Source organism: Anabrus simplex, chromosome 1 (genome assembly GCF_040414725.1).
Source record: "Anabrus simplex isolate iqAnaSimp1 chromosome 1, ASM4041472v1, whole genome shotgun sequence".
Lineage (NCBI taxonomy): Eukaryota > Metazoa > Arthropoda > Insecta > Orthoptera > Tettigoniidae > Anabrus > Anabrus simplex.
The window spans coordinates 1,550,064,701-1,550,085,667 of NC_090265.1; the positions used below are offsets into that span (position 1 = coordinate 1,550,064,701).

The window sequence follows — 20,967 nt, forward strand, 5'->3', positions numbered from 1 at the left end:
TTGTTGCTTGTGTTTCTGTTTTGCTTATGTTTATATGTATACTTGTTGAATGATCAACTCATTTTGGTTACTGAACATTAACTCTGTATGTCAGTGCCTGTGTGATACTTGAATTGAACTGAACTCTCATGAGGGCATATCAGGCTATTTAATTCGGTTGAATCATGGTGATTCAACGGTGGGGAGCATGTTCCGGCCTAGCTATGGCTAGACCACCTAGTTACTCGCTACCACTTTAGGAAAAATAGCAGCACCCTTCAGTGTGTATTTATGTTGAAGGCCCTCAGCCAGAAGTGTTGTGCAGTTGTGGAAGAGGTGGTCTCCCGATTACCTGAATTCACTGCAGCAGAGGAAGAAATGGAGCTGTCCCAAGCAGAACCTAGCTACTGGAACAGTTGCTCTTCTGAAGGAGGACATCTTCCTCCTCTCTGTTGGAAGTTGGCTGTGGTGGAGACTGTTCACCCTGGGAAGGATGGACTTGCACAGCGTATCCAGGCAATGCAGCAGCAGTTGTGGAAGAGGTGGTCTGCCAATTACCTGAACTTACTGCACCAGAGGAAGGGGATGAGAGACTTATGCTTGGGTGCCTCGAGCGTGAGGAGACGGGAACATGTGACTGACTATTATCGAGGGCATCTGCCCATCAATACCCACTATTATGTACTTATAATGTGTTATATGTGTAATAAGTGTAATAAATGTTGTTATTTAATCAAGTGAGTGAGTTACGTTCAAAACAGTTACTTTAAAAACATTTAACCTATCAATTTCCGCCTGGTTTTCATGACGGATGTATTTTTGCATCTGTTTCTTGGCACAGACCAGAGCAAAATGTAGCTCCCACCAAAGTCCCAGTCTCATCCATGGCTGTGACAGTGTGTACTATGCTGCTGAGGTTGAGTGAAGACATTCAGAGTATCACTAGAGCGCCGAAGTGTTGCGAAAGGTGTTACTCATACGGTCAGTCATGCTGCAGTAGCCCTTACTGGTCCAGCAAGGAAAGCAATGGCGAACTACCTCGTTCATCACCTTGCCTAATACACCTCACTTTTGCCCTGCCATCAGTTTTTGCAGTTTCCCTGCAACCGCACAACCTCTGATGGTGCTTTCTAAGGATCCAACCAGCCTCTGGGCTGATGACCTATCAGACAACCTACTTAATACAAGATTTATTTTCAACTGTAACGTTAAAGAAACCAATTTCAATTCATAACTCCTAGAATTAATGTTATTGGCTTTACACCCCACTAACTAATTTCACGGTTTTCGGAGACACCGAGGTACTGGAATTTAGTCCCGCAGGAGTTCTGTAATGTGCCAGTAAATTTACCGACACGAGGCTCGCATTTGAGCACTTTCAAATACCATCGGACTGAGCCATGATCGAACCTGCCAAATTAGGGTCAGAGGGCCCGCCTCAACCGTCTGAGCCTATCAGCTCGGCACTTTTAGAAAGTACCCCCATTTGAATACTTTTTGTACGGTATATTTCCACTTATCTTTAACACATTTCTATTCAAACTCTTTCATCCATTTGAATCACTGAAAATCAAAATCATACCACTGCCTGTACAAACAAATTGCTTCTTTTATAAAGCAATTTACTCCACTATCACATTTCTCCTCTCTTGCGCATGACAACGCCTCTTCAGTGTTAAGAGAAATCAGGGTGTAAAGAATGCAGGGAGCTGCGTGGAGCTCCGAGAGAAGTTCATTGACAGCGAAGTACATATGGGGCGTGGTCATGGAAGGCCCGAGAAAGCGAGTTGTTTTTGACAAATCAATCATAGCTCAATGAAGTGAATAAGGTAAACGCAGATTGTAACTGCGGAAAATGTCAGACGTGAACACGGTACGAAACTAAAACGTGAAGATATATTAATATAAAAATGGTGTTGCAGGTACTATAATGTCGGTGTATACGATTGCACAAATAGGTAAAACAAAAAATATTCCTGGTATAATATTTCAATGTAAGATATTAAATATGGCAAATAATATTTAGCTTACAGGGTGATTTTTTCCACCGTGTACAAACTCAAGGGACTGATCGAGGAAAGGATACGAAACAGAAAAGGTCTAATGAGCGTATGTCCGGAAATCCATGGTTGGTTTGTTAGGGACTATTTCTTCAATCATCCATTGTTACAGAGACGGTGGTCAAGTACGCACTGTACCACGCAGCCACAGTTACAGTATGTGTTGAAAATGGTTTCCATGCGCCTCCACGCATGCGTGTATGCGCCGTAGCATGTCCAGTCTCTAACGTTCACATCGGCCAGGCTACATCCGAACAGTGTCAAAGGCAGCACGAATACGCTGCTCCAGTGTCTCCTGATCTGGAATGGGTTCTGCATACACGATACTTTTGAGATGACCCCATAACCAGAAATCGCACGGGTTGAGATCTGGTGAACGAGCACGCCATGCAACTGGACCTCCTCGCCCGATCCATCGACCAGGTAAGACACGATTGAGATGCGTCCAGACGTTCACGGCGAAATGGACTGGAGCGATATCATGTAGCAGCTACATAACCCTGCGAATCATCAATGGTACGTCTTCCAGCAGCGGAGGCAAAGTCACTCGCAAAAAACACCGATAGTTCCGGCGTGTTAGGCGACGTGGAAGGAAGATTGTTCTCTAAACACGGTCGCCAATTATCCTGGGGCACACATTCCGGCTGAAAAGCTGCTGATGATTCGCTGGCACCAAACCATGGGGGTTTTGCATACAATCCCACAGGTGACTGTTATAAAAGTTGAAGATACCACTCCGCGTAAAGGTGGCCTCATCTGTGAATAGGATGGATGCCACAAATCCGGAATCGCGGTTGCCTGGTGAATAAACCAGTGACAAAACCGCTCCCCATGTGGAAAGTCTGCCGCTAGTAAGCCCTGCACACGCTGTAAGTGATAAGGTTAGTAACAATTGTCATGGAGAATGTTCCACACTGTCGTCTGGCTTACCCTATACTGGTGGGCCAACTGCATGGTGCTGACAAGGCGGTCGCCTTACACGCTGTTAATCACATTTTCCTCCACGTCTGGTGTCCGAACAAGGCGGGTAGGTCCTTCATGATTTCCTGCTTCCTTAAACGACCCTGTCTCAGACAAACGGCGAAACACTGTTGCAAACATCGAATGCTGTGGTTGTTGTCGGCGGGGATAGGTCTCCTAATATAACCGCGCTGCCCGCCGCCCGTTGCCGTTCGCCTTGCCGCAAGTAAACACCATGTCGGCAAACTCTCGAGTCGAATACGGAACCAATGTGTACAACGCTGTAACACATCCACTACCCGGTGAGTCAGCACGAGAAGCGACTCGGACACGACGGTACCAATGACTATGGCAGGAGAGGGCGCTAGGGCATGACATATGAGTGACAATACCACCCTCTAGGAAGAAACGACGCATATATAACTATAGCGGCATGGTACAGCGCGTATTGGCCTGCAGTCTCTGTAACAAAGCATGATTGTATACATGGTCGCTAGCATGGACACCATGCATTTCCGGACATACGTTCATGAGACCATTTTTGTTCCGTATCCTCTCCGCGATCAATCCCTACAGTTTGTATTGTTATTGTTATTGTGCTAATATTTTGGAATTCCAGAAGTACCGTCCACATTGCAAAAGAACTTGCTCAGCTTTCCTGCTAATGAAGAAATAAAAGAATGGATTAGGAGCACTTTGACCATAATTTGTATCACGCGAATCATGCTGTAGTTGAGACTTACCTTAACACAAGATTCAAGCATTTCGCCAGATAATTTGCCAGTTGCTTTGCGTCAAAAAGGCAGTTGTACAACCAACTTCTTGTTCTCCAAGGCGAATAGGATAAAAGTACATACAGTGGCTCAAAACATTATTGGTCTGCCCATAGCCGTGGTATGAACGGAACTGTATGGTACAAATAATGGTGCATACAATGGAATTATACGTATGCAGATATGTAAGACAGTAAAGTACATCAGTAGGTTGAATGTAGAGCCAAGAATATTCACGCTGTTTGCAAACGGACCAATAATACAACAGTGTGCGTCAATACACGCCAAACAAGTATTGGTCTAGTACACAATATCATCGTGACATCGTGCTGTCTGCTGCATCTGGCTCATTGTGTCTGTGCTGAAATGTCGGAAGGTAATATTCAGCACTGTTTCCGTCTTCAGCTAGCAATGGGAAGGAAAATGAAAGAAACAACCGTGGAAGAAAGGAGGATTGTAGTGCGACTATTTCAGGAAGGTAAATCTTTCAAGGGCATAAATGAAATTAGTGGAAGAGCTATTACAACAGTTAAAAATATTGTGTACAGGTAAAAAAGAACAAAGACAATAGAAAATAGACTAACAAGTGGCCGTACCGCAAACTTATCAGTACAAGGTAAACGGCAAGTTGTACGTAAAGTGGCCCAAAATCCTCAGCTAAGTGCGCCGAAGATAGCAGTTGCGTTAAAACAAGATGTAGGAGTGCATGTGTCATCGTAAAGCATCCGAAATGTGCTACGTGAAAGAGGATATGAGGGCACAACAGCCCGTAGAAAGCCGTACATCAGTAAGGCTAACAGAAAGAAGAGACTTGCGTACGTTAAAGAGCACAGAAATGACAGCTATAAGGATTGGAAGACAGTCGTTTTTACTGATGAGGGTAAATTTACCCTCTTCAGGTCAGACAGACGAGTGAATGTGTGGAGGAAGACGAATTCTGAACTTGAAGAGAGGACCCTGATAGCTACTGTGAAACATGGAGGTGGTTCCCTGATGGTGTGGGATTGCATGAGTGCGAATCGTGTAGGTGAATTAGCCTTTACTGAAGGAAGTATGGATCACAAAGCATACATTAACATCCTCAAGACATATCTTCCATCAAGTGTACAAAAAATGGGACTCTCAGCAAAGTATACGTTTTCGCAAGATAACGACCCCAAACACACAGCCCTGAATACGAAGCTATGGCTGCTATATAATACACCGCATTGGATGGAAACTCCACAATCTCCCGACATCTACCCCATCGAGAATTTGTGGCACTATTTTCAGTAAAACTTGAGAAAGCATGCAATATCAAACAAAGCTGACCTGAAAGAAGCCTTACTCACCAAATGGAATAACATACCAACGAAAACTACGGAAACATCGGTATGATCGATGCCAAATAGCTTAGCTGAGATTATAAAGAGGAAAGGAGGACCTACCAAGTACTGAAACATTCAAGAAGGATCAAGAAATTGCGTTATGTTAATTCAGACCAATACTTTTTTGGTGCTAAGCGAAAATCATTGTTTTAAGTTATGGCTTTTTAGTTACATGGACATGGAAGAATTGTGTTTTTCTTACAATGTACATGTTACACAAGATGATAAATAATCAAGGATTCTAGTATATGTCAATTTTTATCATCATTCCCTTAGATTCCTCGTCCTCATAATGTAGCATATCTGGACAGACCAATACTTTTTTGAGCCACTGTAGGTACCGAGCTCGATAGCTGCAGTCGCTTAAGTGCGGCCAGTATCCAGTATTCGGGAGATAGTGGGTTCGAATCCCACTTTCGGCAGCCCTGAAGATGGTTTTCCGTGGTTTCCCATTTTCACACCAGGAAAATGCTGGGACTGTACCTTAATTAAGGCCACGGCCGCTTCCTTCCCACTCCTAGCCCTTTCCTGCCCCATCGTCGCAATAAGACCTATCTGTGTCGGTGCGACGTAAAGCAACTAGCCAAAAAAAAAAAAAAAAAGTACATAGGTTAGGATTATGAATGATAAAATATGAACCTAGTAAGCAATGGTATTGAGCCAGTATTTAGTGGTTTATTGCATATTCATTTCAAGCTTTCAGACTGCAGTATGCCCACATAAATAACGTACTCCTTTGTCTTTACCGATATACTGATGAGAAAGAAGTACATACTCTACGTATAGTAGGCCCGCTCATAGTCAACTATCGGGAGAGGATTTAAGTCTCGGAGCCATGAAAACGTTTCTTCAAAGCGTAGTAATAACTAAAATAGACCTGTTGGCCAGAACATTTCGTTACAGGTAATCGCGGTGTAATTTTGAAAACTATGTACATAATTTTGAGATTCATGGTGTGGTGGCTAATGAGGATATATATAAAAATAAGGGTCAGAAAGAGAGAACGAAAATCAGCGTTTATTCTGTGGAGAAAAAATGGAATAGGCGCGTCTATTAAGAGTTGGTAGGGGAAATGACGCAATGAGTTTTAATTGGCTAGTGAATATAAAACAAAAATAGAACGACAGAGAATTCTTTACATCTGTTAAACTATTAAATAAATAGCGGATTACACCGGTAACAGCCCAACATTTGTTTTTTTTTTAAGTATGTGGCAAAAGGAAATGGGAAAAAGACAACAAGTATTAACGGAAATATTCGCCCAATCGCTCTGAAAAGAAATTCTAAACATTTCAAGAGGGACAAAAAAAAAAAAAAAAAAAAAAAAAAAACCAACGACAGTAAGGCTCCATACATCTCTAGAATTAAAATTCTATGAATGGTTGGAAATGAACACAGCCACCTACGTTTGGTGTGATGGTGGTGGTTATTGCTTTAAGAAGTACAACAGAGCAACCATCCTCCCTAAACACTAATCAGAAGAGAAAAGAGGTTCAATCATTTGAGGAATGAAGGTATCGACTAAAGACTGGGGAGGGCCACGAAGGCTGTACACATGAAAGACACCCTAAGACTCGCAAACCTAATTCCGTTGGGGCCAGAAAAGAAGAGTGAACCAAGAGAGGCCAAATAGAAAAGTTTAAAGTGAGGAGGGAGGCATAAAAGGAATCAATACCAGACTCCCTAGTTGTCACAATCTCAGCCACCGAAGACTAGGCCCCTAAGGGTTTCTCCTTTTAACATTTCTTACGATAGACAGGAGATATCGTAGATGCATTGTACCACCCCCAACCCAAAAATATATTACCTTTGGTGTGGGACAGTAAATGTTTGTAACCAGTGTCAACAAATTCGCAATATCCCTAAAGTTATGTTCTTATATAAAGATACGATTGCAGAATTTGAAAACTACCGAGCGAGTCCGCCGTGCGGTTTTGGTCGCGTAGTTATGAGCTTGGATTCGGGAGATGTTGGGTTCGAATTTTACTGTCGGCAGCCTTGAACATGGTTTTACATGGTTTCACATATTCAAACCAGGAAAATGCTGGGGCTGTAACAATTAAGGCCATGACCACTACCATCCGAAGTCCGACTCGTTGGCTGAATGGTCAGCGTACTGGCCTTCGGTTCAGAGGGTCCCAGGTTCGATTCCCGGCCGGGTCGGGGATTTTAACCTTCATTGGTTAATTCCAATGGCTCGGGGGCTCGGTATTTGTGCTGTCCCCAACATCCCTGCAACTCACACACCACACATACCACTATCCTCCACCATAATAACACGCAGTTACCTACAAATGGCAGATGCCGCCCACCCTCATCGGAGGGTCTGCCTTACAAGGGCTGCACCCGGCTAGAAATAGCCACACGAAATTATTACTACCATCCGAATCCAATCACTTTCCCATTTCTACGTCGCCGAAAATCTTCATGTATTTAGTGAGACGATAACACCAGCAACAAAAACATACAATTAAAATAAAATATAATTGAAAACTATGAGCTATTCGCAAACTGGTTGCCTCATGTTGAACTGTATTGTGAAGAATATGGGCAAGACAGCCTATTCCACAACATTCTTATTCATCCATTTCTTCAATTTTGTAAAATTATTATCTCAAAATCTCAGTCACCTCCAGAGTTCGTGTTCGTACTGTCACCAGCAAATACAACACACTTTTCAAATATCTAGTTGAGATAGTGTGTATCTAACATAGCTTGAAATGTTACCAGAATTTTCATTCGGAGTTGTTCTGAACTCAACAATTTTTGTTTCGATTACCTCTAATATACTGTATATATAATCTAGGAACTACACTTCTACCGCTTTTCCCATATTTGTGAGATCGCGGGTGTGAACTGTGTCGCACATGTGGATTTGACCCCGTTTTACGGCCAGATGTCCTTCTTGACGCCAACCTTATCTGGAAGGATGTAATCACTATTGCGTGTTTCTGTGGTGGTTGGTAGTGCAGTATGTTGTCTGAACATGAAGAAAGTGTGGAGACAAACACCCAGTCCCCGAGCCAGAAGAATTTATCAGACGCGATTAAAATCCCCGACCCGGCCGGGAATCGAACCCGGGACCTTCGAAACCGAAGGCCTCAACGCTGACCATTCAGCCAAGGAGTCGGACTAATCGAAGAACTGCACTAAAATTGGGAAAACTTTGGGAACTCACGATTACTTCCACTTGTACAGACCTCGAAACATGCGATAGCTTTCATACACTATATTGTCACGTCGACAGACAGCGGCTCGAGAATGATTATTACTGTTGCTTTGCTCTAGCGCACGACCCAGTTTTGCAATATCAGAATTACAGTATACCTCTGCATGTAACTCTAGTGTGCCACTAAATACCGTATGGCCTCTGCTACCGTGCGCAGGTATTTTAATTTGATGCCATTTTAGGCTACGTTCCATTTTACTCTACAAAATTACAGAGAAAGGGATCTCTGTTCGGTGGTTACTGCTTACTTTTAATTAATTTTGTACGTTAAACACCTCCCTTCTTTTTAAAAGGAACATAATATTCCTATAGCCGATTGTCGGGGCGAGTCATTCCACAATGCTGCAAATATGAGCAGAAAGTACAACGGAAAGTAAGCTTCGATAAGGGAAAATAATCTCTTGTTTACGATTGTACATAATAATAAATTATACCTATAACGATCATGTCCATTAGTAAGTTACAATATTGTCACCACAATTTAGGGCAATGTTTACTAAAAGCTTATGGTAGTATTAAAAGGAGCAGTGAGTATGATATGAAAATTAGCATTTCCAAGACTCAAGTAATGTCAGTAGAGAAGGGACCTAAGAAAATTTAATGTCAGGTTGGGAATATCAAACTGGAATATAAGTAGATCATTTCAGGTATTTAGGATGTTTATTTTCCCAGAATGAAGTACAGTGAGTGAGACTGAATCGAGGTGCTCCAAGCTAATACAGTGAGCTACCAGTATTCTGTAACGAGGTGGTCAGCTTCCGGACGAAGCTGTCCTTCAGACAAACTTTGTTGTACGGGAGTGAAAGCTGGGTGAATTCAGAATAACTTATGAATAAGTTCGAATTAACAGAAGTGAAGGTAGCGAGGAAGATCCCTGGTACAAACAGTGGGAACAATGGCAGGAGGGACTCAGAATGAGCTAAAGGCTAAGTTAGGAATGAAATCAATGGATGAAGCGATACGCATAAATCTGCTTCGGTGGCAGGGTCATGTGAGGCGAATGGAATAGGATAGATTACCAAGGACAATAATAGACTGGATCATGAGGGGTACGAAGTACAGGGAGACCAATGCGATTAAGATTACACTCCATTTCTAATAACTAGCTAGAGGATTGTAGAGGCGTTTAATTAACTCACAAAAGGACCGCAGACTGAACGCTGAAAGGCATAACTGTCTATAAAGAATATGTATGTATGTATATAATTATGTATGTACATAAACTACTGTAGTTTCCCCCCTATACCAGAACCATCCATTCACCGCCAGACCATGACATCACCACTACCATTCTTGGAGATTCTGCATGTCTAGTTTATTACTGGGCATCCCCCCCCCCCCCTCACCACAACCAAAAATCGGTCATCATAATGAATATCAAAAACATACTCTTGCCCGAGAATAACAAAATGTTCCTGAAGTCTTGGCCCTTCTACACCTCTCTGCGAATGCTAACCTGTTCTTTTCATCCTTGTTTATATTAGGTTTAATTTAATGGGTGGAATGGCTCTGAATCGGACGTGATTTATGTCTTCTTATTGTTCTTTGTGTTATTTTCTTTCCAAACTGTTCGTGCACATAAACATATATTGAAGATGGAAGTAACGTCTGCATCTTTCTTGATAATGTTAACCACTTACCTTGTCTCCATCTCGGTGTGTTTCTGTGGACGATCCAATTTTGGTTTCTTTACATGGCTGTAGTACACATTGCACAGTGGAACAATTTCCTCCAACGATGTTTGCGATGTCACAATATGATTTATTTTTTATGATATAATGATACAATGATCTGCCCGACTCTTTGGCTGAATGGCCAGCGTTGAGCCCTTCAGTTCAGAGGGTCCCGAGTTCGATTCCCGCCCAGGTCGGGGATTTTAATCATGTCTGATGAATTTTTCTGGCTCGGGACTGGGTGTTCGTGTTTGGCCCAACACTCTTCACTTCATATTCAAACAACACACCACACCACCAACCACCACAGGGTTGACGTCAGGAAGGGCATCCGGCTGTAAATCCACATGTACGGCACAGTTCACACCCGCGACCCCACAGATGTGGGAAAATCTGAAGAAGAAGAAGAAGAAGAAGAAGAAGAAGAGAAAGAAGAAGAAGGATACAATGATCTACCTCGTTTCCACAGAAGTTTGCTATCCATTCCAACGTTCTGCAGCCAACTAGTCGCACCATACATCACGTTTGCCGTCCTACAAGCAGCTGTAGGCAACTGAGTGTGGCAGAGAAATGTATTCACAATCTCGGGTACGAATACTTCTGTCCTGGAATTAGTACACGCCACCACGATCATCTCTCGGTTTCAGAGAACAGAATGATGTCGTAAAAACAATTGTATTGTCTTATTAATACTGTAGGATATCTTGCGTATAAGAGCCTGAGCGTTACCGAGGACCGTTATACGACGTATAAACAGTTTCATATTTCATGTTACGCTATACGTATACATTATGTCCATGTTTGTATGGTGCAAACAAAACAACTGCAAAAGAACGAGTAAAGTTCTCCATTTTAGCAAGACGGGTAGAGATAACATGGGGAGAGGAAATAACCTGCCGCACCAAGTATGACGAGGGGAGATGACAAACACCATGCAGGGTGCGTGAAGGTGATTCATCTCCCTAGCTAGAAAACTCTTCTCAATCGCCACTGCTCGGTACGCATATGGTAATGCTCGCTAACCGTAACATCTCTACTAAACAACCGAAATAAGTTCTCCTCCAAAGACGACTGAACGAACTGCATTGTAACTCAAGTCTGGAGAGTAACACAAAAATCCATTTAAAGATATGAACTTCATTAATGTTTCAGTATTGAACTGAGATCAACGATAAGATATCTATTAGGTTCAACGTTTTCAATACTAATTAGGTACGTGTTTATGTTACAAATGCCTTTTATTCAACTTGGGGACCGGTTTCGACATATATAAATGTCATCATCAGCCATAAAATAAATCACAAATATATAAGCAAAGACATAATTTGTAACTGACCATTCACACCATGTGTCGTAACAGAAGAGTAACGGCTTAATAATTAAATCTGGCGCAGTGATATATTGAAGTAAACATAAAGCCTCTCATTATTCAAAGAATAAAATAAGGTTCTTCAATATGTGTAGTCTTTGTGCATTCGTTCAATAGAAGGCTCCGATAGGCTTCCAAAGTTAAGAGTCATTTAAAACACTCACACGTGATATGCGCCAACCAGAGCGTCGAGAACTTTTTTGAGTCACTTGTAATTTATACCTGATAAAATTTTAAGTGATGAATATGAAATCAGTCAGTGGTAAAAGACATTAGTCTTGTGAGAAGGAGATATAAAATGTGGTAGGTCTGGAGGGGAGGAAGATGGGGGGGGGGAAGAAAAAGATCTTGTTAGGGGATTAGTACGTTTAAGGTGGGTCTTGTGAACAATGTGGTGGGGGTTTGTAATGTGATATAGGGTACTGTGTATCGCGGTAAATATTGATCTCATATTCGGAAGATTAAAATACTTAAATACTTTAATCAAAAAATCAAATAGAAATACTTTAATTAAAAAATCAAATAGAATGTTAGTTTTTCTGAGATTTCGTTCAGATTCGAATTGGAGTTGAAGAACTGGTCTAAGTGAATGAAGCAATTTTCTGCGACGTCAAGAATAGGGCCTTTCATGAGCACCTCTTTATCTTGTTGTATGTTACTGAAGCTATGCTTTGAATCTTGAATGTGCTGGCCAACTGCTGAGTATCTATTATATTTTGTAGCATTAGATACTCAGCAGTTGGCCAGCACATTCAAGATTCAAAGCATAGCTTCAGTAATAACAAGATAAAGAGGTGCTCATGAATATGGACAAAGGCCCTATTCTTGACGTCGCAGAAAATTGCTTCATTCACTTAGACCAGTTCTTCAACTCCAATTCGAATCTGAACGAAATCTCAGAGACGCCGAGGTGCCGGAATTTAGTCCCGCTGGAGTTCTTTTACCTTCCAGTAAATCTACCGACACGAGGCTGTCATATCTGAACACCTTAAAATACCACCGGACTGGACCATGTTCTAACCTGCGAACTTGGGAGTCAAAAAGCCGTCTGAGCCACCCAGCCCGGCAGGAGGCATGACAAGTAGGTACGTTTAATTTATTTCGTTGTGGAACATGTCCATTATTCGTTCAAAACAAACCGTTCGTCGTGCTTCGATAATTCAATTTCAATACTCATTGGGACATCCTATCCCATGCATGCTTTCGTAGACGTAAAGAACTTTGTTTAGCCTACATACACGTCAACACGATTTCGCCTTCTTTCTTCTAGCGTTAAGCAATGCACAACGGAGATCGTGCCGTATTTCACGTCCCGGCGCGCCTATTCCAACCTTACGCTCTAATAATTATTTCACACGCTCGTACAGATCCCGCACCGACACAGGTTTTCAGGTCATTTTCGTTATCATTAGACCATGGGGCCGATTACCACAGATATCCCAATCCTCTAAATGACGTGACAGCAAAAGAACCAGTATTAACGCTGACAATTTTATATATCTCCAGGGCCCGAAACCGATGACCACGGTTGCCTGAAGCCCCAAAGACGGAAACAAAATACTAACAACAACAAAACCAGTCTGGCGAGAATGTTACTTAACATGGTATAACCTAGTACAGTAGCAGCCGTAGCTGTTATCAAAGTTCAGTTGCTCTTAAGCATTAAACCAGCTTGGCAAGTATGTTACGTAACATCTCGTGGCATAGCATCGGTAGCGTTCAGCTGTTACAGTAGTACATTCGCTCTTAAACAGAAACGAGTTTGGCACGGATGGTGCCTAACTTGCCTGTTATCGAAGGAAAGGTATTCATTCACAAGAACAAGGCATATTACCATATTACTTATTCTAAAATCATCGTATCCCTTTGCTCTCGAAAATAATTTCCGAGGATTACTAAAAGATTGATATATAGTGATTCGTCACATCGTTCTCTATAGCTACAAGAAATATCTGCACGTATACACCTAACATTCTGTATATGAATCACAGATAAGGCTATTTGCGGATGATGGTATACTGTTTAGTTATACATTTCAGAATTATAAGCGGCTACAAAAAGCCTTACAATATTGTGAGATGGGAAGCAGACAATGGTATGATGATAAACGGGACGAAGGTTGTAGGTTTCACAAAGAGAAGTAGTCCTCTTAGTTTTACTTACTATGTTGATGGGGTAATAGTATTTCATGCAGATCATTAAGTACTAGTTGTTAATATAAGGAATTCTTTTCCTACCGCTTTTTCCCCACACCTGTTGAGTCGCTGGTCCAAACTGCGCCGCACATGTGGATTTGGCCCTGTTTTACGGTCGGATGCCCTTCCTGATGCCAACCCTATATGGAGGGATGTAAGCACTATTGCGTGTTTCTGATGGTGGTTGGTAGTGTGGTATGTTGTCTGAATATGATGAGGAGAGTGTTGGTACGGACACATACACCCAGTCCCCGAGCCAGAATAATTAATCAGAAGCTATTAAATCCCCGACCCGGCGAGAATCGAACCCGGGACCCTCTGATCCGAAGGCCAGTACGCCGAGTCAGACGGTTAATATAAGGAATTATATTTACGAGGGTATTTAGGGGTTGTAGTAAGGATGTAAAGGAGGGGGCGTGCAAGTCTCAGGTAACCCGAATTAGCGTATAGTTCCAGTGTATGGGACCCACACCAGGACTACTTGATACGAGAATTGGAAGGAGACCCAAAGGAAAGAGGCACGATTTGTTTTTGGTGATTCCTAACAAAAGAGTAGTGTTACGAAAATGTTGCAACCTTTGGGCTGGGAAGACTTGGGAGTAAGGAGACGAACTGCAAGACAAAGAGGTTTGTACCGAGCTGTCTGTGGAGAGATGGCATGAAATGAGAACAGTAGACGAATAAGCTCTTTATCATTGTGACTTCGACAGAGAAATGAAAAGTCAGTTGAACACTGAACTTCAAACTGCCCTAGAAGAAAGGTCAAAGGAATGGAACAAAACTCTGCAAACATTTTGACACGAACACTAGGCCCGTGTGGCAACTAGCGAGAAACTTCACTCACGAACCAAACGTAATCCCAACCACCAAGGGACCAAACGGCCCAGGATTCGAGACCCGTGAGAAGGCCGAAGTCATAGCTGACGCACTGGAGGCGGCTTCAAGCCGAACGACGACTGCGTCGGACCCCGAATTCACCATGAGAATAGAAGGAAATGACGAAGCATTTTTCACCAACGCACTGAGACCAGAGGTTAAGACGGCTAATGTCCACGATGTATAACGGATTATTGATCAACTTAACGCCAAAAAGGCCCCCGGCCCGGACGAACTCATGAATGTAGAAAAGCCCTTTCCATCGTCACCAATATTGTCAATGCCATGCTCAGGTTGCAATACTTCCCTAAACAATGGAAACTAACGAAAATACTGATATTGAGGAAACCAGGGAAAGACAAATCGGACCCTAGCAACTGTCGTCCAATAAGTCTCCTAGACGCCATCAGCAAGATATTTGAGAAAATCTATATATTAAAAAAATTGATGAAAACTAAAGTCAGTCAGTAAGGCCATTCTGTCCGGTCGATTTCCTTCATTTTTTTTAAACTGAAAGGTATTCGTGCACAGATTTGTCATCAGGCACTATAAATCACTTAACTTCAGCCTTCCTCAAATTATTTGATTTTTTCAATTTTTGTCTCTTTGAAGCTATCATATCTTTGGCTCTAATTGAGGTACGGAGTTCGTTTTAACCTAAGAACACTCATTGGATCAAGATCTTTCATTTCAGCTCTTAACTATTCAAAATCGTTGATTCTGAGGAAAGTTATGAGTGCACATTCAATTTGACGTCCCATTTCAACTTTTTTTTCTAGTTGAAGCAATTAAATCTTTCGTTCTAATTGAGGTACGCAGTTCGTTTTGGTCTAGAAACACTCAGTGGATCAAGCGCTTTCTTTTGAGGTAATAACTACTTCAATTTCTAGATTCTGAGAAAACTTAATGAGTACATTTGTCTCCATGACAAAGATCTTTGAAGGACTTTCTAATAGTTCGGCGCGTAGTGTTGTTCCAAGGAACGTTTAATTCAATTTATTTGTGTAATGTATTTTCAAGTGTTTTCTTGACACAATATTGCATTCTATTACCGCAGCAGATCATGTGCTTTATTTCATTAAGTCGGATCTTTGCAAATACATCCGTGAGGATAGTAACGAACACCACCATACATTGTACATTGCGGGCGGAGCCAGCGGGACACTGCTAGTACTGCTTAAAAGGCTCGTGGCGCACATCAAATAAAGGGGTATAATCCGTAACGAACAATTCGGATTCCGAAACGGACATTCCTCCACGCAGCTCCTTATGAAGTTCCTTGAGCTCGCAACCACTGGGTTTAAGCGAAGGGACAAGGGCACAATCTTCCTAGATATCGAAAAGGCCTTCGATAAAGTATGGCACGAAGGCCTCCCGGCAAAACTGATTGTTTGTAAGTTCCACCTAGGATACGCAAGGCTTATCAAGTCACATCTAGAAGACTGAAAATTTCAAGCAGACGTGCACAACACACTGTCAAGGAGGGCCTACACGAAAAATCAGAGCAGGCATAGCCCAAGGCTCACTTATACGCCCGATCCTGTTGGTTCTCCAAACAAACATATGCCGACAGCGGAGCTCACTACCAGCACTACCAGACCAGCACCTTCAACTTACGAGGACCCGAAAGAAGCTACAGGCAGCTCTACACACGCCACACCCGTTGTTCACCAAATGGCGCATTAGTCATCGTAGGTAAGTGCCAAGCAGTTATCTTCAGGCAGAAAAACAGACGTACACACAAACCTTCGAACGTCTAATCTCTGACACTATTTAAGAAACAAATATAATAGAAAGCTAAGTATATAGGGGTAATCATAGATAAGCTTAAAATGCTGCATTATGTCAGAGATATCAGACGGAAAGTTCACATTAGATTCGTCAAACTGTATCCGATACTGAATAGCAGCTCTAGTATTAACAGTAAGGTAGCCGTCAACATGTATACAGCCTGAATCAGGCCTATTATCATGTACGCAACCCCAGCATGGAGATACACGACCAGGACGAACCTCGAACTATAAAACAAGTGTCTACAAGCCGCAGCGAAGCTCCCTTACAAACGGCTGTAAGGAACCTTCACGCCTTAAATACCATCTCGGAAAACAGCGAACGTACACCAAGTCGTGGAGTAACAAGATCAATCCCTTAATAAGGCGCATTGGGTACTATGATGTCGATTTATATAAGAAGTACCACACGCCTAAACACATACTGCTCAGCCACATTCTTGCAGGCTTGGTTACTCCCTTCTCCGCATATGGAGGCTAGTGAAATGGCGTATGGCTTTTAGTGCCAGGAGTGCCCGAGGATATGTTCGGCTCATCACGTGCAGGCCTTTCGATTTGACCTCCTGTAGGCGACATGCGCGTCGTGATGAGGATGAAATGATAATACTTGGGATCATTGGCAGCTGGACAGTGGAAATTTTCCTGTAGTCCCACAGCCCGGACATCACTGAACCCGCACACGGACTCCCGCAGTGTCAAGACGACTGATACAGATTAAAAAAAAGTAAACTCGTGTCCTCATCCCGAGGTAGTGCAGTTCTTTTCAGGCACACCTCCCTTGGAGGTGAGCTGCATGTACCATTTCAACCACATACCAGCCCTCCTGCAATTAAATTTCTGGCAGTACCAGGAATCGAACCCGGACCCCCGAGGATGGCAGCTAATAACACTAACCGTTACGCTACGGAGGCGGACACTGATTCAGATACCCCTATCAAGCAAACATTGCAGGAAAATGGATATGGCTTTTGGATGATATATACTCTTTACTAACATAACCTGGAACTTTCCAGCCGAAATCCTTGCATGTGCCATCATCATGTAAGGTTTTACATATAGGCATTTCGTATTTCTACCGGTGTGATTTTGTTCTGACACTTACTACCCGATTACATCAGTATGATACCTCATCACCTCATCGGACCTGGTAGCAAGCTAAGCATGGGGACAGAAAGGTACTTCATTTAGTAATCACTTACTCCCAATCCTACCCGTTGTCTCTTTCTCTTCTTAGGATTAACTGCATGTTGGAGATGTAGTGTCTGCTGATCGCCACGCGGGCGGGAGGGTGCTTCGGCCTCCTACCCCAGAAAAAAAAAAGTCAAATGTTGAGCGATCACTGTGAAAGACACGGAGATGCCACGTCCTCGTGCAAGACAGCGTTATCAGCACCTGACAGAGTTTGAAAGGGACCTCATTATGGGTCTCCATTTGGCCGGCCGGTCGAATCGTGCATTATCAACATTTGTGATCCGATGTCGGTCTGCATAGGAACGTGAGGACAGGCATACTCGTCATCAGCGTTACGGTCGACTACGTTTGACCACCACAAAGGAGTATCGTCGTATTGTGCACAAAGCACACCGTAACCCCCTTCACATCTGCGCCTGCCATCCGAGAACAAGTACTGGACTCCCTGCAATATTCTCCATCACCCCGCACCATTGGCCAGAGATTAGCAGCAGCCGCACTAGAGAATTACCGTCCCATGAGTAGGCTGCCGTTAACACCGTAACACAAACGGGTGCGTTTGGAGTGGTGCCGTGACCGGGAAGCATGGACTGCTGATGAATGGCGTCGCAATGTGTTCAACGATGAATCGCGATTCTGCACTACTCCGGATGACCGTCTGCGAGTATAGCGGATACTTACGGAGAGGTCCCATTCTTCCGATGTTTTGGAGAAGCACAGAAGTGTCTAGTCCTGGCGTCATGATGCGGGGAGCAATCGGGTATGGATTCAGGTCACGGCTGGTGGTGATTGAGGGAACTCGGACGGCACAACGGTCCGTCACGGACATCCTGCGTCCTCATATATTATATCTCATGCGACAGTATCGTGTGCCATTTTTCAACAGGGCAGTATTCGTCCACACACGACACGTCTTTATGAATGTCTGCGTGATGTTGAGGTACTCCCGTGGCCAGTAAGATTCCCAAATACGTCCCAGACAGAACATGGGCGGGACCAGCTCCGACGTTAACTCCGTCCCGGTGCCAGTATTCAGGATATCAAGGGCCAGTTACAAAAGTTGTCGGCCAGCTTGGCTCAGGAGAGGATAAAACGGCTTTATGACACCCTTCCCCAACGAATCAGTATATACATTCAGGCCATACGGGGAGCAACGTCATACTCATAAGTGGGGCTTTTCCTGCCAAGTTCTTTGTAAATTTGACTATTTTGTAATCACTGAAATAACATCACTTACCCTCTCTAAACGTGAAATTTCATTTCGTTCCCTCCTCCCCTTCTGCGTGCTTCAATTTTTTTGTCAGGCAGTGCGCTTGTTCTCTTTTGAGCGACTACACATAACAGGACTTGCTTCTCAACAAGATCTCTGTGGTCTGAGCCACTTCTCAGCCCATGTACCACAAGTTTATACCCAACCATGCTGCACGAATTGGAGTTAAGTAGTGTTTAAAACACATCTTTGAAAACTGACATTCAACACGTTGACGGGAAAATAAAAATGCAAACTAACCGTTACGCCATCCACTGTTCTATGTAAGTTATTCCTCCTTACATTTCCTCGGCAAAATACGCAGCAGATCCAATTTCTCGATTATTATTTCTATAAATAACAGGTTTGAACACTAAAAAAATCCCTTAGATTTAAAGAAAGAAAAAGAAATAGGGAGAGTGGGAGGGTTATTTTGGAAATACCGAGTAAAATACACTTCGTTGTTAGCATATTGGAATTGACTCTGTCATTGCAAAAAGGCACTTTGACCACACGTTTTGTAAAAATGGAGTAACCATACATTCAACTTCCTTACTTAGGCATACATAGCAACGTACTGAAGTTATACCGAGCTCGATAGCTGCAGTCGCTGAAGTGCGGCCAGTATCCAGTATTCGGGAGATAGTAGGTTCGAACCCCACTGTCAGCAGCCCTGAAAATGGTTTCCCGCGGTTTCCCATTTTTACACCAGGCAAATGCTGGGGATGTACCTTAATTAAGGCCACAGCCGCTTCCTTCCCTTTCCTAGCCCTTCCCTGTCCCATCGTCGCCATAAGACCTACTGTATCTGTGTCGGTGCGAGGTAAAGCACCTAGCAAAACAAAAAGTTTTCATTGCTTGCAAAAATGTTCTTACTCCGGGATAGGGGGTGTTTTAGTACTGAACTTGTCTCTAAGCAATGTTTCCATCTGGTGATAAAAATCTGTACCAACAGATATGGATTGTGCTGTTAAGATATTTTGTTAGTGTTTTAAGGTCTGCACACACCAACGCGGGATGCGGGAACGATTCCGTCGCGAACTATGCGTACAGCGGATATGGATCCATTCACACCGGTGCGTCACTCTCCCGCCTACATGGCGGGATTGCTGCGAACCATTTTCAGTTCGCAGCATTTTCCCGCGTCCCGCATTCATTGTGACAGTAGCAATGGCGACTGAACTGTTGAAAGAGTGCGTTAAGAAACATTCAATGCTTTACGACATGAGCAATGAAGATTACAAGAATTTAAGGAAGAAAGATATGTTGTGGGATGAAATAGGAAAAGAACTGCGTATACCTGGTAAGTATCAATTTTTTAATTATCTCTGTTTGTTTGTGACTATTTTTGCATACACTTCTCCGTTCTTATACTTCCAGATACATGTAAGATGTACACTAAAATTATCTATACATTGTTATGCATGCCAAAGAACTAAACAAATTTCTCACGATCAGCGAAGGCTACAGCGGGTGCTCATCGTGTATCATTGTCAACATTTTCAAAGACTCCAAGTGCTGATTTCGGTGGATCTAAATCTTTGTAATATGCTGAATTTTCTCTCAGGAAATTGCGCAGAATGCACGTTGTGTGTCCACATGAACTTCCATGGGTCTGTGTGAAGACAAATACGAACTTCGCAGCGACCGCGGGATTGTAGGTTTCGCTCCCGCTCCCGCGTTGGTGTGTGGAGACCTTAAACCTTCCTGTAGGCGCGCGGCCCCAATCAGTGCGGCAAATTCGTTTGTTTTCACTTTGCTGATGATGATAGTTATTCCCTGCCTTGGGAACCACTGTATGCTATGTTCTTTATATGACCACTAGGTTTCAACTCAACTGATCGCTTATCTGCTCTTGTCAGTCGCCTCTGGGCTGTGGACGTTGACACTGAGTGAAACGCGCGCCCACTCCCAATCTAGGCCGGCCGTAAAATGTGACGCAGGGTGACTCACGTCGAATTCTTCACGGCGACAATCGTAGCAAGTTGGATCGCAGTTTACCACGGAACTTCAGCTCTGGCAGAGATGGCGAATACTGCTGCTATGTTAATAGATTTGAGTTCAGAATCGGATTCCGATACCGAGTTTGTGTTCGAAACGGTATGTTACAGTGCTCTGATGAAACAAAAAGCAGGAAGAAGTGCATACATGAAAAAAAGGACTAAGCTATGGGGAATTCGCTTAACTAAGGAATTTCATGATGACAAATTTACGGATTATTTTAGGTTAAACCGTGATCAGTTCAAAGAAGTGCAC

At 43.0% G+C, this 20,967-nt stretch overlaps 1 protein-coding gene across 2 annotated transcripts in view; it reads right to left on the reverse strand.

The window, feature by feature from the left end:
- Positions 1-20,967, reverse strand: part of bif (bifocal) — a 540,366-nt gene that overhangs the window by 350,912 nt on the left and 168,487 nt on the right. The gene's annotated exons all lie outside the window — the stretch shown is intronic.